Here is a 22,436-nt window from a genome sequence, read left to right as displayed (position 1 = left end):
TATGTGCCAAACACAATGCAGGACAGCTGCTATCTGAAATTGTTCTGTAGGTGTAGCTCTCCTGTGTAAGCCATGCAATATTTATCTTTACAGAAATCATTCTTCATCAGATGATGAACATTGGTCCTTATTTGAGAAGTGGTGTATCACTAAGCAAAACTATGGTCGTTCAGGGCTGTATATTAGGAGGAGGGAAAGAAGAGCTGACTATTTGTACTTGGAATGAATATGTTATTGGGTAGAGGTTTATTCCCAAGCGTGAACTAATTATTTTCAGACTTCATCAATAAAATTAGAATCAACTTCCACTAAAAAACAGGCATAATATTCAGCAAACATCTTCAGTAATAGTCCTATTAATTCATGAGTGAAGATGCAGCTTATAACAGCATCCCATGCCTGTGAAGAGACATCATTCTCACAAACTGCTCATATGTGGCTTCCAGTGTTTACACAGACATTTTATACAAATAATTGTATGGTTTCATCTAATTATCTTGATTCCCCTGACACTGTAGTTTTAAAGGTCAAGTAGGGTGTTTCTAAGCAGTTCGGGTTTTGAAGCAGACGAAGGAAAAATTACAATTTAGGGAAGGAGCAGGGGTGCATGATCTTCCTTTGAACTCATCCATGTGGAATTCAGTGATTAGAACCTAGTTAATATACTGAAGAATAAATTAAACTCAAGTTTATTTGCAAGTAGTTCATAGGATTTACATCTCCATCTTAAAATAATTTTTAAACCGTTTACATATTTGCAGACATCTTTACATTAAAGGAGATATATAGTATAAATAGAATGCAAAGTGAAAGCATTGCTACTTTGCTAATCCCTGGCTTGCCTCCATGCTAGCATTACAGAATCACAGAATCACAGAATCCCAAGGGTTGGAAGGGACCTCAAAAGATCATCTAGTCCAACCCCCCTGCAAGAGCAGGGTAACCTACAGTACATCACACAGGAACTTGTCCAGGCGGGCCTTGAATATCTCCAGTGTAGGAGACTCCACAACCCCCCTGGGCAACCTGTTCCAGTGCTCTGTCACTCTTACAGTAAAGAAGTTCTTCCTGATGTTAACGTGGAACTTCCTATGCTCCAGTTTACACCCATTGCCCCTTGTCCTATCACTGGATATCACTGAAAAAAGCCTAGCTCCATCATCCTGACACCTACCCTTTACATATTTGTAAACATTGATGAGGTCACCCCTCAGTCTCCTCTTCTCCAAGCTAAAGAGACCCAGCTCCCTCAGCCTCTCCTCATAAGGGAGATGTTCCACTCCCTTAATCATCTTTGTGGCTCTGCGCTGGACTCCTTCAAGCAATTCCCTGTCCTTCTTGAACAGAGGGGCCCAGAACTGGACGCAATATTCCAGATGCGGCCTCACCAAGGCTGAGTAGAGGGGGAGGAGAACCTCTCTTGACCTACTAACCACTCCCTTTCTAATGCACCCTAAGATGCCATTTGCCTTCTTGGCCACAAGAGCACATTGCTGGCTCATGGTCATCCTCCTATCCACCAGGACCCCCAGGTCCCTTTCCCCTTCGCTACTTTCCAGCAGGTCAACCCCCAACCTGTACTGGTACATGGGGTTGTTCTTCCCCAGATGCAAGACTCTACACTTGCCCTTGTTAAATTTCATCAAGTTTCTCCCCACCCAACTCTCCAGCCTGTCCAGGTCTCGCTGAATGGCAGCACAGCCTTCTGGTGTGTCAGCCACTCCTCCCAGTTTTGTGTCATCAGCAAACTTGCTGAGGGTGCACTCAGTTCCCTCATCCAGGTCATTGATGAAAATATTAAACAGCACCGGTCCCAGCACCGACCCCTGAGGAACTCCACTAGTCACAGACCTCCAGCTAGATTCTGCGCCATTGACCACAACTCTCTGCCTTCTTCCTTTCAACCAGTTCTCGATCCACCTCACTACTTGATTGTCAAGCCCACACTTCTTTAGCTTATCTAGGAGGATGCTGTGGGAGACAGTATCAAATGCCTTACTGAAATCAAGAAAAACTACATCTACCGCTCTAACATCATCCCTCCACCTAGTCACTTCCTCATAGAAGGCTATAAGGTTGGTCATACATGACTTCCCCCTCATAAAACCATGTTGGCTGTTCTTAATGACCCCCTCATCCTTGATATGCCTAGTGATGGAGTCAAGAATAAGTTGTTCCATCACCTTTCCAGGGATGGAGGTAAGGCTGACCAGTCTATAATTACCCGGGTCCTCCTTCTTGCCCTTCTTATAGACAGGTGTGACCTTTGCCATCCGCCAATCCTCAGGCACCTCGCCGTTTCCCACGACTTACCAAAGATGATGGAGAGTGGCCTAGCAATGACCTCCGCCAGCTCCCTCAGCACCCGTGGGTGCATTCCATCCGGACCCATCGATTTACAGATGTCCAGATTGCATAGCTGATCCCTAACCCAATCCTCATCTACCAAAGCAAACTCCTCCTTTGTCCTGACTCCTTCTGGGGCTATAGAAATCCGGGGCCCTCGGGGAGAGTCTGCAGGAGTAAAGACAGAGGCAAAGAAGGCATTCAGCACCTCTGCCTTCTTTATATCCTCTGTCTCCAGGGTACCCACTTCGTTCAGCAGTGGGCCTATATTGCCTCTTGTGTTAGTTTTATTTGCTATGTATTTGAAGAAGCCCTTTCTATTGTCTTTAACCCGACTAGCAAGATTGAGTTCCAAGGAGGCCTTAGCTGTCCTAATTGCCTCCCTACATCCTCTAACAACTGTCCTATATTCCTCCCAAGCGGCCAGCCCCTCCTTACATAATCCATAGATTCTCCTTTTCCACTTGAGTTTGCCCAGCAGCTCCTTGTTTAACCACGCCGGTCTCCTAGATCCCTTACTTGACTTCCTACTCATTGGGACGCTCCAATCCTGAGCTTGGAAGAAGCGGTCCTTGAATGCTAACCAACTATCTTGAGCCCCTTTACCGCCTAGTACACTTTCCCATGAGACTTCCCTTAGCAGTTGACTGAAGAGGCCAAAGTTGGCCCTTCGGAAATCCAGAACTGTGGCTTTGCTAGGTATTCCATTCCTCCCACACAGGATCCTAAACTCCACCATCTCATGGTCACTGCAGCCAAGGCTGCCATTGACCGTCACCACTTCGACCAAACCCTCCTTGTTGGCGAGTACTAAATCTAGCAGCGCTGCTCCCCTAGTTGGTACGTCCACCATTTGCATTAAGAAATTATCATCAATGCACTCGAGGAACCTCCTAGACTGTGAATGACTGGCTGTGTGAGTCTTCCAGCAAATATCGGGGTAGTTAAAGTCCCCCACGACGACTAAGGCATGTAGTCGCGAGGCTACTTCCAGTTGCCTGTAGAAAGCCTCATCAACTCCTTCGTCCTGATCAGGAGGTCTGTAATAGACCCCCACAACTGTATCACCCGTGCCAGTCTGCCCCTTGATTCGTACCCACAGACATTCCACTTGCTCCTCATCCGACCCCGGACAGAACTCAATACATTCTAGTTGCTCTCTCACGTAAAGAGCAACTCCACCACCTCGCTTCGCTGACCTATCTTTCCTAAAAAGGACATAGCCATCCATGACCACATTCCAGTCATGTGAACTGTCCCACCATGTCTCTGTAATTGCCACTAGATCATAACCTTTAGCCAGCACACAGACTTCTAACTCCTCCTGTTTATTCCCCATGCTGCGTGCATTGGTGTACAGGCATTTCAGGGAGCCAGTCCTAGTACCCTTTTTCCCCTGCGGGGCAGGGTCTAAAAAGCTATCCTTTCCCACAAGTGAAACAAGAGATTGATAGTCCTCCTTAGCCCGCCATCCTTCAATCCCTAGCATGTTCCTCTTGGGCTTGTCCCCAACAGGCCCAGTTAAATCCCCTCCCCCCTTCATAACTAGTTTAAAGCCCTGTCAATAAGCCCTGCTAACTCCTGCCCCAAAACCCTTTTTCTTCTCTGGGACTGGTGTATCCCGCCTGTCACCAGCAAACCAGGTGTCCCATACAGCAGCCCGTGACTGGAAAACCCAAACCCCTGCCTTTGGCACCAGTCACGTAGCCATACATTAACCTGCAGAGTCTTCTTATATATCCCTTCACCCTCGCTTGCAACAGGTATGGAGGCAAACACCACTTGCGCTCCAGACCCTTTAACCAGCCGTAAATTGCTTGTTCCTCCAAATTCTTACTCATCCCTATTCTTTTCCAACATAGACTTCTACCTAAGATAGAAGAGTGCATTATTTAAGGACTGGAGGATCAAGGACATTTCTCACATGCTTACTAGCAATTTCTAGAAAAGGAACAGTTATAAGTGAAAATGATATTTTTTCAAGTGTTCCCAGTATAGCACCTGTACCGAAACACATGGTTCATATAGATAATTGCTTGCTTTCATGTCCTTGCCAGGAAGTACTGGAAATTTGGCTTTGACATGATAGAAAAGAACAGCTTTGTTGATATTAGAAATTTTTCTATTTAGTCTTGTCAGGCAACATTCTTAACCTGCTAAAAAAAAAAAAAACAGAAAAAGAAGAAGCCTTATCAAAACTCACTGACTAAATTACAAGTGAGGTAAGAGTACATTGCAAGACTTTCTTCTAAACCTTCTAAAGTAATTAACACTGCAGCATTGCTACTCGGTGTCAGTTGTCTTTCAGTTACTTTTGAGCAAGGTCTTAGTCGAAACTGCCTTCTGGTTGTTGTTAGGCAGGGGAAGTTAGGGATTGATTCTCCTTCCAAAAATGGTATTCTCAAGATTACTGACCACAACTACATCTGGGCTCAGCCAAGAGCTAGTAACAATCCCATTTTGTTGATGTCACCTAACTACTTTCATCATTCCTGTATGTTAATCAGCGGAAATACGGATACATTCACTTAGGTAGGGAGGACAAAAGGTCTGCTTCGCAATACGACTGCCGATCTAGCAGTGTCTGTATCTCCAAAGAAGTATCCTACTCCTTTGTTTATCAGGGGGTTCAAGCATCTCTCACTTTCCTAAAAGCATCTAAAGAAGACAGAATTTAAACTGAACCCAAGGTGGACTTTAAGTGAATTCCTGAAGCAAGCTGAGGTTTTACAAACTGGAGTTTTCTCTGGGAGCTACACCCCAGCACTTCGGGCCCTGGTGGAAGAGGTCAGGAAAGTCCAGAGGTCAGATAAATGCAGTTACAGGGAGAACAATCTTTCTGATTTTACTTCTGTGTAGAAATGCCTCCCTTACTTCTTCAAAAAAAGTCCAAACACTTTAGTACCCATGTTATCTATTACGGATGCTCCAAATAATTTCATTTCTATTTTAATCTAACCTGCTTTGAATTAAAGATACTTTATCCCTCAGTGAGCAATTAGATTTTCACTTGTAAATTATCCAGGTATCAAGGATTAAACAAGTGTGCACATCCCACATACAGCATTCCAGGAGATAAATGAATAATAAGATGTGATTCCACAAAAGCAGTATGTAACAACAGTACTAGAATAAGAAGGACTCTGAAGAGTGGGAAGCATCCTTCCAACAACCAATGACATCCAGGATCTATTTCTCTGTTGTCAGGGAAGCAGACCTTGAAATGTTTTGGTGGTTTGGTTAGTTGGTTTAGGGGGGGGGTTGTTTATTTCTGAAGGAGTTTGTATCAGCTTCCTTTAATGAAAAGAATATTGGGCTCATCTAGTTCTACTTAAAGCAGTTTCTGCCTTCATACTGCTCTCTGCGACATGCCCAGGCAAACCTTTGACAAGCACATGAAAATTGGCTTCAAGCAAATGGATAATACAGAGCTAGTCCTCCAATCAATCTCATGCTACCCAATTATTAGGGCGCATCAAGTGGCAGCTCTGAGCTTGCAACATCACCCACTGCAGAAAAGTCGGGCCACTGCCATCCCATTGATTCATCCTCTGAATAAGGCTCAAGAAGCCAGTTAAAAAATCAATGAAGAAAAATTGAAGCTTTATCCACTGAAATGGATAAAGTCTCTTACATAAAATCCTTCCTTGATCTACCTGTCATAATTATTTATGTTTAAGAACACTGCATGGAATTGATTAAAAGTTCAATAACAGAAAATTACTCTTGTCCTTAGGAACAAGGACCACTTAAAAATAGTAGGAGAATTTGAAAGTTTAACAGATGCATTTTGTCATGACAACGCTTCAGTAAACAGGCTGTAACATGAAGAAATTAAAGCCTTTGGTTTTAAGAAGATACCAGTTTTCAAGTAGCAAGATGATTAATTAATAGAACAGACTGAAAGCTACTAAAGTGTTATCCATATTCAGGTTGTATAACAGAGGTATATAACTATGATTTAGTCAAACATGTTACTCGGATCAACCCACACACAGTTGGCAGCTGTACAGAAATTCAGAATATTAGAGATTATTAACTGTGGACTTAATTGATGAATTCATGCATTACTGGATTTAAGGTAATATTTTACTAGAGATGATTTAAGTGGCTTCATTGTATACACAGAAAACAAATTATGTTCAGTTAGTTGTCCCAGCAGTGCAGAAGGTCACCGCCCAGCTCACTGAGGGACAAGACTCTCTTTTAGCAGTTGTAGCTATAACAGCAGGAACAGATCTACTTACTTATCTCTCAATTACAGGCTGTTCCTGTCTCCACTAGCTGATGTTTTTAGAGTTAGTGAAGCTGTTGGTATAGCAGGCATTTTAACTATCCAGCTTTCATTTCTAGTAATATGTCTTTGTATTCACCTGAAAATACTTTAGCCAAAAAGAAAGGGAAGAATAACCTTTGCCTTAGGATAGCAGAAACCTTAATTTTCTTCGCTTAAAGGATGTTTTTCCCAAGTTCCAGCCATGGTTGAGAAGTGATTGTGTACTATATGTCAGCATCAGACATACACGTAGATCAATAGCAGACGTTCTATTAATTTTTTTACTCCAGGCTAATGCTCTTCAGAAAAAAAGTGCACGATGACCCTAACTATTCTACGATTCTATGAGCATGCATCAACTTCAATGGGACTGAATGAGATACCTGCTGACAGAGAACTGTTAAACTACTCCAAGTTTCTCTTTTCTATTTTCTTCTGAGTTGGTAAAATTTTCGCTACTATTTCAGTGGTAACTCCTTAGTTAAAAGTTTTTTGGTTTTTAACGTAAGTTATAGCTTTTAAATGTAAGTAACCTGTTACCTGCCTTTTTCAGAGCTTAAATATGCTCAATTAACACTAATATACTTGTTAGGCTCCCATGAATAAAAAGCCAGATACACAATAAAAATTACAGCAGGATATAGAGTTACCGCAGATTTTGAGAAAAGGTTAATGACTGCTAACGGAACTCATTTTGATTGCCAGTATGAAGACCAAATGTGTATTTTCTTTTTATCTACTGTATATTCATTTTCCAGACTTGCAAAAAATCAGAATGTTAATGCATGAATCTGTAACTCTTGTAGCTACACAGGTTACCTCAGACTTTTATCAGCATTTATGTTTGCTGCAGTTATATTAAAGATATGAATTCACTCTTGGCTAGTGTCTAAGAATACTCTAAGAATCAGAAAGTTCTATCCTAAAAAAAAAAACAAAACAAAACCCCTTTTTGACTTCGTTTTTCCTAATTACATTTTTCTAGATCAAAACACCTTTTAGGAGTTAATAAGACATTGCTCAAGCATATGAAATATCTTGAGCTCATCCTGAATACTTATTTGCTTGCTTTAAGGGATGTCCAGTAAGGTAATTAGAATTTATACTCCTAGTATAAAATTATTTATGCTATTATTTATGCTACGTCCACTTTCAGGAGACTAGTAGCAATATTAAGCTGTTTCTTTTAAAGCTTGCTTTGTTATCTACTAATATATAACTTAAGACTTTTTTTTTGTAGACAAACTTGTTGGGAGCAAGCAGTATTTGCACCAGTTGTCATGAGTTGATGCTTTTAACAGCTGTAGACAGCTATGGCCTTTAGCATAAACCCCTGCTGGTTTGCAGGTTTGAATGATGCCCTTCATCAATGTTTCTCTCCTCTACTTTGTGACAGTAAGAAACCTACTGAGTAGTAAAAAAAGCATCTTTACCTCCCTAATGTGAGCAACTGGTGACAACTGCAAAATCATTTTGACATCTGGAGAGTTGTTAAGATGCTCCCATTCTCTTTAGCATCTTGAACATGCTAATTACAAATTTCATTACTGGGGGGTGGGGGTGGGGTGGCAGAGCAGTAAGCTCAAAGCTTGAATTCTGCTGCATCTTCTTCTCACTGCATGATCACATTAGATTGATGAATATGAGATAAAGAAAGGTACTGGCTTATGCCCCTTCAGAGTACCACCACATTGAGGAATTAAGAATCTTGCTAAAAATTGCACAAAGCTACTCAAAGTAAAAGAACAAAGTGATAGTTGAATTGCAAACAGCAGGACGCTTCCCCAGTGCCAGAGGTGACATGCATCCTTCATCAACTACACACTGAAACTGCTTATGCCTCAAGAAAACAAGAGTGGTAAGGAAGGACATGAGACAGGCACATCCTACCCTTTCACTCACGAAGCCTCTCAGCAGAAGCATAGACTCAATTCTTGAATTTCCCATCTGCTATCACTGTACTGCAGAGGATAAATCCTCCGCCTGGAACAGTCTTGCATTTTACTGTGTTCTACCAGAAACTCTTCACATGCAACATATTTTTCCTCTGGATATTTGCCCATAAGATCCTGTAACTGAGCACTACATGATTAAGTCATAGGTTCACAGCTTATGATGTTGCTTTTTACAAACTTCTTGAAGGCCACATTATTATAACAGACGAAACTGGCAACCTTACTGCATGCTACAAAAATTTCCTTCAGCAGGAGAGCTGTTGAGATGAAAGCTTCCTTACCAAAACCACTTGCTTCCTATGTATGCATGAGCCATATATATACACATATAAAAAAACCCTGACTTTTACCACACCAACATTTCATATACATAAAAATACATCTAAGATTAAAACTGTAAAGAAAAAGCTATTTTACAATCAAGCTTTTTTTTAATCAAGAAATAGACATGCACAGAAATATGCTGTTACTCCTGAATCATGATTAAGGAAGGCAAGGTTTAAAGAAAATTGCACAGAATCAGCTTATGCAGCTCAATAAGCAGGCCTTCAAGCACAGAAGCCCTTCTTTGGGTCTACAAATACAACAGCCCACTAAGGAAAGTTCATCTCCAGAAACAGGAGGTTGAAGTTACTGTTTCTACTACAGACCTGAAGAAATGCTTGCATGGGTCTGGTACACATAACCCCCAAACTTCACTCATTGAGAGCACTTTTCTGGAAGAACACTCTTTTTAAATGACAGCATGTAAATAAACAGCCCTAGGCCTTCACAGGTGGCATTGTAAACCAAACAAGATCAAACATAAAACAATAAACAGTACTCTACTGCAAACAGTATGCTTCTTTAAAAAGCACCATATTGATATCAATTTCACAACAGCAGATATAATAAGCTATATCTTCCCTTCAGAGTCAAGGCATTATTTTACATAATAAATAACCATGGGGAAGATGACATCTTACACTTGTTTTGGCTGGGGTGGAGTTAATTTTCTCCACAGTAGCTGGTATAGGGCCGTATTTTGTATTTTTTGCGGGGAACAGCATTGGTAACACAGGGATGTTTTCACTGCTGCTGAGTGGTGCTCACAAAGAGTCAAGGCCTTTCCTACTCCTCACCCCACCACACCAATGAGTAGGCTGGGGGTGCACAAGGAGCTGGGAGTGGACGCAGCTGGGACAGCTGACCCCAACTTCCTCAAGTGATATCCCACACTACAGAACATCATGGTATTCACGCCCCCTAGTTCATTTCCATATGAACTAGATGAACTAGCGGAAAGACGAAGAAAAGAGGGGACAATCTCATTGGTGACATTTATACTTCCCAAGCTTTCCTGGGCATCTCTGAGCACTTGTCTGCCCATGGGGACTGGTGAACAAATTCCTTGATTGCTGTGCTTACGGGTGCAGCTTTTGCTTTGCCTGTTAAGCTGTCTTAAAATCTCAACCAATGCATTTTCGCACTTTTACTCTTCTAGTTTTCTCCCCCATTACAACAGGGCGAAGGGAGCAAGTGGCTGTATGGGGCTCAGTTGCTGGCTAGGGTTAAACTACAACACATTATTAAACTGTAGTCCCCAAATCAGCTTCACTGTTGCCTGCGTCTTATCATAGTGGGACTAAACCATGTGCTGCAAAGGGAAATCTTCTGTTCCGTTTGGTTTTAAAATCCAGCTTTACTACATAACCAGCATATAGAGCTGATTGTTATTCCTTCTATCTGCTAATTGGCACAGATTGTGATGATCTATTTATATCTTCAAAAATACTCCTAAACACACTGCAAAATACTTGCCAGAGGATTCACAGGCCAAAAGTAATCAATCCTGTTGGCAGATATTGCATTTTTCTACACAATCAAATTATATTGATGTTTCTCATTAAAAAAAAAAATAAAAAAAAAAAAATCACCACAATTCATAAAGAGAAAAAAACCACCCAACAACTAAATAAGGAAATACTTGGTTTAAAATCTAATAAATAAGGGAACTGTAACCATTTTGTCTGCATGTGGCAGATGTGCACATTTTACATGATAGCCATTTCTAGAAGACTCATCTTTGATAGGGCTATAGCTCCCATGCTGAAACAACACATTTCAAGCTTTCAAAATGGTAAGGCATGATCAGACTGCAGTCTGGCATGGATATCTATAGTTGGCTGTGACTACTCAAACTATACCTGGAAAGTCACACCCCAGCACCACCAAGTTTCTCTAACCCAGTTCCAAGAATATGTCCTGACAAAACTACACTGAGACTGACTGCATGGAGAGGTCACCCAACCTGCTCCAGCACACAGGTACCTCAACTGTCAGCAGACAGCCTCTAACCTACTCCTCCTGTGCTGCTACAAACCATTTACAGGTTGTCCTCTGCTAAGCATATATGACAAGACTTCATTCCTTTTGCTACAACTTCCCTTTATGACAGTAAGCAGTAAATAGTGTGAGCAGGCACTTGAACACAACCAGCACATCTGGGCAAGTGCCCTTTCCTTCTAACCCACATCCTAGTTACTGTGAGAATGCTGAGGACACAGGGAGGAAATTTCTTACACAGAAGGGATCACTTATCAGTTAACAGCACCGCTCATGGCTTAGTGAGGCTATGGCTTATGAAACAGACACAATGCAAAAAAAAAAAAAAAAAAAAAAAGTTGCCACCATGACTGTTTCATTGTTTTTTTCTTTGTTTCTCCTTTCCAAAAACCCACTTGGTGTCTTACTCTGTCTATCAGTTTTAATTGGTGTCTGTCAGACTTCTTTACTCGGAGGAATGACAAACACTTGACTTGGATGAGAAACATCAGGTCTGTAAGTTTAATAGCACTAGCATCTACCTAACTGACAATAGTTGAGTCTGTTCAGCTATACAGACAGAAAGAGGTCCAGTATCCTGCTTTACACTTTCATTTTCCCCATTTAGCAGCTGTAAAGTTATAACAGGCATTTTTAGAGCTTGTCAATAAGAGAACGAAGGAAAAACGAGGTCTGTAAACAGGTCAGCAGTTCAAACTTCAAGCTGCCTGCATTTTTTGCTGTAGGTGATAGCCTGCCATTGTTTCTAAATGTAGTCTGGTTCTTACTCTAAACAGGACATGTAAAAGCCAGTAAATCACAGCTCAAATGAGAACACAGACAACCACTGAGGATGCTGTCGTGGTTGAACCTAGGACAGACGCAAAAGGCACAGATGGCGTTTTTATTTTAATTTATTTTAATTAAAAACATACCTCTCATACTACAGGGCTAAAGAATTACCTGTTGGCTTTTCATCCTCAGAAACAGTTTTAGCAGCTTAACTACAAACAAAAACAAGCAAACAAAAAAAGATGGACATTTGAGTTGCAAGCAGTTTTTGTCCTAACTTGGTAACATAGATGCTAACACAAAATATGCTTTCAAAGCTCAAAGGTGATTGATGCTGCTACATTTCATGTTAGTGTTATCGAGACCCTTCTGCACAAATCCTGACAAAAAAAGAGAGTTACAAAGTGCATACTCTTTATTCTGAAAGCAAGGGGCCTTTGCAAGTGACAAGATGAGGTCTTTGCCCACGACCTGGTTTTGATAGTAGAAATCAGACAGTCCTTCTCACTTTTTGTTCCACACTCATTAGCACTGTCAGAAACAGTTGTAGGTGAGAAGCCATATTATTCTGCTTCTCCTCCTTTGGGAGGCCAGCGAGTCTCAAGATTGATTGACATGATCTATTTTTCAAATCTATTAATTCTCCTGTGTTTCATAAAATGCAGGTTTTTTTTTTTGTTTGTTTTTTTTTTTGTACAGCTTTATCGTCTCCATTGTACCGTAATCTTATTCATCTCTCCTCTACAACTCAGCACTTTCTGGTGTATTTATTCTACGTAAAAGGAAAAAAACTCCATATTAGCCTATAGGAAACCTGTTTATTTATAATTAATTTAAATAGAGTTTCTACCTGGATGGAATGGAGTTAACTTTCTTCACAGTAGCCCTTACAGTGCTGTGTTTTGGGCTTGTGGCTGAAAGTGTTGATAACACAACAGTGTTGTGGATATTGGTGAACAGCGCTGACACAGCACCAAGGCTTTCACACCCACCCACCAGGAAGAAGGGAGTGAGAAAGAAGCTGGGAGAGGACACAGCCAGCAGAGGTGAGCTGAACTGGCCGAAGAGACATTCCACTCCAACCCATGCTGTGCTCAGAGCTCACTGCCCCCTCCTATTAGTCCCAGTGGAAAGCCGGGGGAGAACAGGAAGAACAAAAGCAACAGAACTCATGGATTGAGATAAGACAGTTTAATAACTGAAGGAAGGGGGCAGAAGGGAAAGGCAAATCAGTGATACAGAAGCCATCACTCACCACCTCCCACAAGCAGACTGACATCCAGTCAATCTTGGAAACCAAATCCCTCACCTTCTTCCTTCTCTAGCATAGGGTTGGGTTTTGGTTTTGGGTTTTGTTTTTTGTGTTTTGTTGGTTTTTTGTTTGGTTTGGGTTTTGGTTTTTGTTTGTTTTTTTGTTTGGTTGGTTGGTTGGGTTTTTTTCCTTCAGTGTTTATCCATTTGCATTGTTAGTAATACCAACTCATTGACAAAATCAAGGCTTCAAAATTGCTTCCAAGCAAAACACAGAAGATCAAGAATAATGCAAGTTATTGGTTCTCTGAGGCACAAATTCTGCCTTTGCATATAAGCACTTAGTATTTACCATGCTGTTGTTATTAGACTGTAAAACTTTGAGAAGGACAGTACATCACATTTTACTACACTTACGATTTTTAAAAGATAAGGTATGAAAAAAAAGTTTGATTTGGAAAGAAAAAAAAGTTTAACTGTTCTTGGGTGTGTGATCAGATGGCAAAGTTACCCTTTTGTCAGACTCTTCATAACAAAACCAAGGTCATTTAGCAGGAAAAAAGAAATGCTATTCTAATGTTACCTACACAATCCCAAACACAATTAGAAACTATTTAAAATTGCATTGAGGCCAGTGGCAAAACTCATAGAAGTGCAGAAAGGCAAGTTCACAGCCATCTGCCTGATACGTAGTTTCATAGATTCTCGGGGATGGTTAAGGAGAAAACTCCCTAGAGACTACTGCATGAATCTGTTAAGCTGTAAACCAACTTTATTTTTCCAATTCCATTTTTGAGAACTTCTGTAAGTCCACATAATATATGCATTCATTCAATTAATTCAACCAAGCAAACTAATTGTGTCCCTAGTTCACATGTTTGGGTTTTTTCTTTATGATCTAGAGCAATCTGCAATAACTTCTCTGAGAAATTATTTGTTCAATTGAACTTAAAAAAATCTCTCCCTCCTTCTCATTTGGGCTTTCTCACATCTGACTGCTGCCAGATGTTACAGGTAGAAGCAGACAGAACACACCATCTGCACTCCTGAATGTCTCAGGCATATCCTAACAGGCTGTTGGCTTCATCTGAACATTAACGGCTTCATCTAAACATTAATGGCTGATGGCGGCACGGCAGGTGCACTGGAGGACCAGTGGGAAATGTGTTGAGAAGCCCAGAACAGGCTTTTACTTGTGTGTCAGATGAAAACTGGGAATTATAAAAAGAAGACTATGCAGTAAATATTGAGAGAGATTGAGAATACTCATTTCAGGACTTTCCAAATGATACTACATGGTGTTATATTTTAAAAATAAAAGTCTTAGCCTATTGTATTTCATGAAAGTGGGAGATGAGAAATGTAATTATGAAGATATTTATAAACTGAAGTGCATTTTAATAGCTTGCTTGACATGCTGTAAAAAAGTCCAAGAGAATATATTTCAACTGCATCAACTGTTAGATAACACAAGACAAACATATGACTACATACACACTTGTCCAGATTTAGATTTATTCCTTAGTTGGTTTTACAATACAGACCTATGAGGTTTTCTCCAAAGTTGATAAGCACGGCAAGAGAAACTCATATTATCAATGTAGAATCATAGAATCATAGAATAGTTAGGGTTGGAAAGGACCTCAAGATCATCTAATTCCAACCCCTCTGCCATGGGCAGGGACACCTCACACTAAACCATCCTACACAAGGCTTCATCCAACCTGGCCTTGAACACCACCAGGGATGGAGCACTCACAGGTTGCCTCCCTGGGCAACTGATTCCAGTGCCTCATCACCCTAACAGGAAAGAATTTCCTCCTTATATCCAATTTAAACTTTCCCTGTTTAAGTTTTAACCCATTACCCCTTGTCCTGTCACTACAGTCCCTGACAAAGAGTCCCTCCCCAGCATCCCTATAGGCCCCCTTCAGGTACTGGAAGGCTGCTATGAGGTCCCCATGCAGCCTTCTCTTCTCCAGACTGAACAGCCCCAACTTCCTCAGCCTATCTTCATATGGGAGGTGCTCCAGTCCCCTGATCATCCTTGTGGCCTCCTCTGGACTTGTTCCAACAGTTCCATGTCCTTTTTATGTTGAGGACACCAGAACTGCACACAATACTCCAGGTGAGGTCTCACAAGAGCAGAGTAGAGGGGCAGGATCACCTCCTTTGACCTGCTGGTCATGCTCCTTTTGATGCAGCCCAGGATACGGTTGGCTTTCTGGGCTGCGAGCGCACACTGCCGGCTCATGTTCATTTTCTCATCGACCAGCACCCCTAAGTCCTTCTCTGCAGGGCTGCTCTGAATCTCTTTGCCCAACCTGTAGCTGTGCCTGGGATTGCTCTGACCCAGGTGTAGGACCTTGCACTTGTCATGGTTTAACTTCATAAGCCTGGCATCAGCCCACCTCACAAGCGTGTCAAGGTCCCTCTGGATGGCATCCCTTCCCTCCAGCATATCAACCGGACCACACAGCTTCGTGTCATCGGCAAACTTGCTGAGGGTGCACTCAATCCCACTGTCCATGTCAGCGATGAAGATGTTAAACAAGACTGGTCCCAACACCGATCCCTGAGGGACACCACTCATTACTGGTCTCCAGCTGGACATCGAGCCATTGACCACAACTCTTTGTGTGAGGCCGTCCAGCCAGTTCTTTATCCACTGAGTGGTCCTTCCATCAAATTGACATCTCTCCAATTTAGAGAGAAGGATGTCATGTGGGACAGTGTCAAACGCTTTGCACAAGTCCAGGTAGATGACATCAGCTGCTCTACACTTATCCATCAATTCTGTAGCCCCATCATAGAAGGCCACCAAATTGGTCAGGCAGGATTTCCCCTTAGTGAAGCCATGCTGGTTGTCACCAAGCACCTTGTTGTTTTTCATGTGCCTTAGCATGCCATCCAGGAGAATGTGCTCCAAGATGTTACCAGGCACAGAGGTGAGACTGACTGGTCTGTAATTCCCTGGGTCTTCCATTTTCCCCTTCTTGAAAATGGGGGTTATATTTCCCTTTTTCCAGTCATCGGGAACTTCACCTGACTGCCATGATTTTTCAAATACGATGGCCAGTGGCTTAGCAACTTCATTCGCCTGCTCCTTCATGACCTGCGGATGGATTCCATCAGGTCCCATGGACTTGTGCGTGTTCAGATTTTGAAGATGGTCTCGAACCAGATCCTCTCCTACAGCGGGCCCAAGGTCTTCATTCTCACAGTCCCTGCGTCTACTTTCTAAGACCTGGGTGGTGCAGTCAGAGCCTTTGCCAGTGAAGACCGAGGCAAAGAAGTCATTCAGAACCTCAGCCTTCTCCAAATCCTGTGTAGCCAGCTCTCTTGAAAGCTTCCTCAGGGGGCCTATGTTGTCCCTAGTCTGTTTTTTGTTTGCTACGTACCTGTAGAATCCCTTCCTGTTATCCTTAACATCCCTGGCTAGGTTTAATTCTAACTGGGCCTTAGCCTTCCTAACCTGGTCCCTAGCTTCCCGGACAACATCCCTGTACTCTACCCAGGCCGCCTGTCCTTGCTTCCATTTTTTATAAGCCTCTTATTTCCTTTGAATTTTCCCCAGCAGCTCCTTATCCATCCAAGGAGGTCTCCTGGCCCTTCTGCCACACTTCCTTCTAGTTGGGATGCAGCACTCCTGAGCTTGTAGCAGGTGATCCTTGAATATCAACCAACAGTCTTGGGCCCCCCTGCCCTCCAGGGCTGTATCCCATGGAACCTTACTGAGCAGGCTCCTGAAGAGGCCAAAGTCTGCTCTCTTGAAGTCCAGGGCAGTGAGCTTGCTGCACGCTCTTCTCACTGTCCTGGGGATCTCAAATTTGACCATCTCGTTATCGCTGCATCCAAGGCTGCCCTGGAGTACCACATTCTCAACAAGCCCTTCACTGTTGGTGAGCACAAGGTCAAGCATGGCACCTCTCCTTGTCGGCTCCTCTATTACTTGCCGAAGGAAGTTGTCTTCCACACAGTCGAGGAACCTCCTGGATTGCTTGTGCCGTGCAGTGCCATCGTTCCAACAGATGTCAGGGTGGTTGAAATCACCCATGAGAACAAATGTAGCGAAGTTACTTTCTGTTCAGCCCCTCTGTAACTAATATTTTTTACTTTGTTTTGTAAGAATGTCTCCCTCCACTGTCCCCCCTCCCCCCCATTTGCACTGAATTATCTCACCACAAGATATTGGAGAAAGAGTTAAAAACTTCAGTTACCCTCAGCAATCAAATGCATTCCATAGCTCTCAAGAGAAATACATAGCTCAAGCAGGCTTTGCTCTGAGACTTTGCTAGTGTCAGACATCCAATACACATAGCAAACTACATCTGAACCTTGCTGATATATCACCAAAGCTTTTTCATGATACTGTCAGTATACCTGTACCTACTGTGAATGAAATGTCTTTAGAGACTAAATAAATAAATAAATAAATAAATAAACCTAATCCCATTTATTATTCTGCTAAATGCCCAAGTTAGTTCACAGTCTCCCTGCTAATGTGGAAAAATACAAACTACATTATTGGATATGTAATGCTTTCATTTCTCGACATTTCTTTACCAGCAACTGAACCAAGACCTGCTCATTTCACACAGACAGGACTGCTTGTTTGGTTTTAAAGATCACTGTAAATTAATTTCCTTAGAAGACTGAAGTCACCATATCACTGACCTTATCAATTATCTGGCACAGCTGTAAGAAAGTACATTCACAGCAGAGCCATAATTCTGAAAGTATCTGTGTGCCCACAGAACTTAAAGAATTTACAAGACTAGACACAAACCTGATGAACAAAGTGATGTGCCTGGCCACTTCTGCTCATTAAAATGTAATGACAATTTGGCACTGCCTTTCAGTCCTTAAATTGAAGTTCAAGTTCCTCTCAATGCACCAGATAAATTTTAATTCCTGTTACATGCTTTGTGCTGCTGCCCCTTCAGTCAATGCTGTCCTGTAAGAGCTCACTACACAAAACGCCAGTGAAAGAGAGCACCTGCCGTCCTACCCTGACCCCTGCACCAAACAGTGCCAGGGATCAGCAACTGCCACCAGATCCCATTACTGTAATGGTGCTCCACAGCCACATTGGGATCTGTCTTTGTCAACAGCTACAGACTCGTACGCTATGACTGTTACCATGAGCAATTTCAGACCAATCACTGAGCTATGTCACTGGTGGAATAATAAAATTACCTGTTTCGCTTTGGTTTGCTGAAGTGAGGGTGAAGATCACACTCAATTTCATCTATTCCACCCTGCCCAACCGTCAACCAGTGTGCTATCAAAATGCAGGACTCCTCTCACCTTTGTAAGTCAAGCCCAATAGTTCAAACAGGAAGGGAACAAATTTAGGATTTCATCACAATAGCTAAAGGATTTGAAGCCTTTGCTTACTTCCCCCTAATCTCAATTTAGGATTTAGTTTATTAAGCCTTGATCAATATCTTAAATTACATTCCGTATTCCTTTGCATCTATCAAATGCAAATAAGGACTTTTGCTAAAAAAAGTAGCATTCACCTCCCAGTCACAGAACAGCCTAATTGTTTTCCGACTGGAACAGTCCAACCTTCTGTCTTTTCTTTTGTTTTGTTATTTTTCGGAGGAGGTGATGGCATTGGGCTTTTTTTTTTTTTGTTGTTTTTTAAAGTTAAAAACCTGTAATGCTTCCAACTACTTAAAAATATTTAATTCACTAGTTTAAAGCTTTGGCTGCCAATGTGCCTATCCCTTTCTCAACATTTAACTGGATAGCACACAAATAATTCTTTAAGTTACACAATTAGCTTGACTCATGCCAATAGCTCCATTTGAGTCAATGGAAGCTTTTCTTTGAGGGAAGTTCATGTTTTTCCTTGTTTATTTTTGTTTTAGGCAGATAAGGGTGGAACAATGAAGTTCATCAACTTCAAAGTACTCCATAGGGTTTCAGTGGTATGAAGCTGATCCGTTGTTTAACATTGTACTTTCTGATGTTTTCCTTTATTATCCTTTGAATAATTAAAACCTTGGAAAGCCTGTTATATTAAACGGCTAATTTTCATATCATTAGTTGTCTGAATAGCTGAAAGGGCAAACATAAACTATACGTAGTTTTGAAGAAAATGTTAATTTCTTTGTGCTAAATGACACCCACAATGCCCATCAAGAGAGATCTTCACAGCCTAGGTTATTGAAGGGTAGCTTCTGTACATGGTGCATATAGTATTAATAGCAGATTTGAGTTCAGCAGCAAAATACCACTGCTATTCATCATAAGCCAATACTAAATTAAGGGATATTAAGCTCCTAAAAATTTAAGATTTTTATGTTAACTATATTTGCTCCATTTCTTCCCACATGCTCAAGCTACAGGATACTTTTAATCTAACAGAAGGACAGATAATGTTTTCCCTCAGACTGAATCAATATTAAAGGAGGTATCAGTTATCTTAAGAAGAAAAAAATCTTGGGCCCAAGCGCACAAAGATAAAAGAGGAACTGATTCCTACCAATGAACAGGGTCAAAGAGGAACTGTATTATTCCTTCTTTCTTCCCTAGAAATGCCTACAGTCTATATAACATCATTAGTGGAGGCGATAAAAAAAGAAGGGTACCAAAATATCATCCCACACTTTCTTTAATCATATAAAAAAGGTCATCACATAAGCATTATTCATTCAAAAACTGTCTCATTTTCCACAGCCTAGGGCTAAAGGGAGATGCAGATGGGAGGAAGTTAACAGAACAATCTACAGAGAGGAACTTGTCGTGCAAAGCTCTCTTTCAAAGGAAATAAAAGACAGAAGAAGAGTATTCTGTGCTTGCTCCACTGCTAAACATAGGCTGGAAGATAGCCACTTAAGTGTATTTATTACTATTTATATGCACATATATGCCAATTACTCCTGTAAATTTATTTCCAAATCAAGAAGTAGAAGTAGGACCATACTTCCACTTAAAATGTGAGCTGGTTAAAGAAGCTTCCAGTATTGCATTTTCCTTGCTCTAATGATCTATTTAAACAGTCCAAGTAACTGGATCTTTTTCTGCATGCCATTATTTTTTTTAACATAATTTATTTTATGGCTTTATGAACACAGCAACATCTTTGAGTATTTAACCAGTAGCAAAGATCTGGCTTTTGAGAACAGAGCTACGTCTCTACATAATACTAGCACTAATATGCTAATTACATCATCCAAGTTCAACGTGTCCAAACATAGAATCATAGAATAGTTAGGGTTGGAAAGGACCTCAAGATCATCTAGTTTCAACCCCCCTGCCATGGGCAGGGACACCTCACACTAAACCATCCTACACAAGGCTTCATCCAACCTGGCCTTGAACACTGCCAGGGATGGAGCACTTACAGGTTGCCTCCCTGGGCAACCAATTCCAGTGCCTCACCACCCTAACAGGAAAGAATTTCCTCCTTATATCCAATCTAAACTTCCCCTGTTTAAGTTTTAACCCGTTACCCCTTGTTCTGTCACTACAGTCCCTGACAAAGAGTCCCTCCCCAGCATCCCTATAGGCCCCCTTCAAATACTGGGAGGCTGCTATGAGGTGTCCACGCAGCCTTCTCCAGGCTGAACAGCCCCAACTTTCTCAACATAGCGTAGAAAAAACCTGAACAGGTGGACCCAATGTTCAAAAGCAATATTGCTGAGTAAAAAATTCCATATGCAATATACATTTCACTATTAAAACTGAGACATCAATCTTCTACTGCTGGAAGAGACGAGACTTGTAAAAATACTGAAGATCCATGCCAATAGCTTATTGAAAGCTTTGCTGTGTTGCTAGCTCAGAGCTCAGCATCCTGTATCAACTTACATATCAAAAGCCACATGAAATAAAATTCTGACATTTGAGAGCTACGTCAATCCACAAATCAGGAGCCCATACAGGTAGTATGGTCTGCAGTTATGTAGCCAGTGTCAAAATTCATCCCCCTATTTCAGAGACAGGATACTAATCTGACTGGGAAGAGCAAAGTTTCGGGCAGTACAATTATTTATCCTAGAAAAGTCAGAGAAGATGTCTGTTAGTGGTAAATATGTCACAGCATAATGGACACTGGTTAAGCATACAAGCATAAGCACATCTGACAGTATAAAGATCAAGTCTGCCACGCATTAATGCTTAAAGGTTTTCTGAACAAAATTAAATGAGAATAATCCTTGTACAAATGCAGTTATAAGAAATTCTGGCTTTTACCTGTATTACCTGATAGAACCTGATTAACATTTCAGGTTTATGGCAGAAAACCAACAAGCTGGCTTTTTGCATATGCAACATTTTGGCATTGTTCTTTTGAGGAGGTGAAAGGGAAAGAACGGTTCTTTTGTCACATCTTCAACACCATCTGTTCCAGACACAGCAAAAATACTTAAACTTTGATTTGCATAGGCATGCATTGGCAACTTGTTTACAATGCTGGATGGGAAACAAATCTACTATGATCTAAAACTCTTCCACATGAGCCTGTCTCTACAGAAAGATATGTTGACCACAGAAGCAGCCCCCTCCCTTCATCCCTAATGTGTATTACTATGGACAGTTTTCTAAAAAGCTGAGGCCCAAAAATCCAAGCTGTGACCCCTCCAGGGAGATTCAGCTTCAGAACTCATGGTCCAAACTGGACACCAGCTCATCAGCGGTCATCCTTGTTGGGTTTTGACCTCAAATTGCTGGCTGCTCTCAGAAAGCTCACTCAAATAATACTTCACTGACACTAAAAACTAAATTGGATAGATCACACTGCATACTCAAATAACAGTAAAGCAAATCTGGGCTGTCCATATTTAATCGTACGGTAAGAAAACTAAGGCTCTATGCTGGCTTTTTTGACTACTATCCTGCATCTCATAGCAGGGCTACTGGCATTACAGGCCAAGATCAAGTTGATAATATCTAAAGCCTCTAATGGCTTTCACTGTGCTCAAAACAGTTAAGTGCTAGCACTGTTGAGTAATCCTACAGCAAAAAGCTTCCTCAAACAGTTTTCTTCTTTTCTTGACCCTAAAAACTAGTTGTGGTGTCACGTCTCTAACACCAGGCACTTCTTACCTCTTGGTACATTAAAAAAAAAGAAATCTCTCTCAAGATAAACTGTTTATGAATGTATTTTTTAGTAATGACAAGTACTGGATGATTTGAAAGCAGGTTTACAAAGTAAATGTACACTTGAAAAGCCCACATTATGCCAAAGAAAACATCCCACACACTTTTCATGCCATCATCACCAGAGACCCCTTATAACTTCACAGAAGAAGCTAGAACTTGTGAACAATGTGTGTTAGCGGCAAGCAAAGGAAGAGCTGCTCAGCACAGCCTGAGCTGCACCTCAGATTGTGCCAGTTCAAAAAATCAGAAAGCTGCTGCCTTCTCTGGTGGCAACTGAGTGTTAAGATTACATTTTGCTGCTAAGCTCCTCTTGATAGAGCAGGGCAGCTACAGAATACAGAGTGCCTCGCAGGCAGAATTCTCTCTCAAAAACATAAGATCTTTTATACCCTTTA

Source organism: Lathamus discolor, chromosome 1, assembly GCF_037157495.1.
Source record: "Lathamus discolor isolate bLatDis1 chromosome 1, bLatDis1.hap1, whole genome shotgun sequence".
Lineage (NCBI taxonomy): Eukaryota > Metazoa > Chordata > Aves > Psittaciformes > Psittacidae > Lathamus > Lathamus discolor.
The sequence above is the reverse complement of the archived record's forward strand: the minus strand, read 5'-3'. Positions refer to the sequence as shown.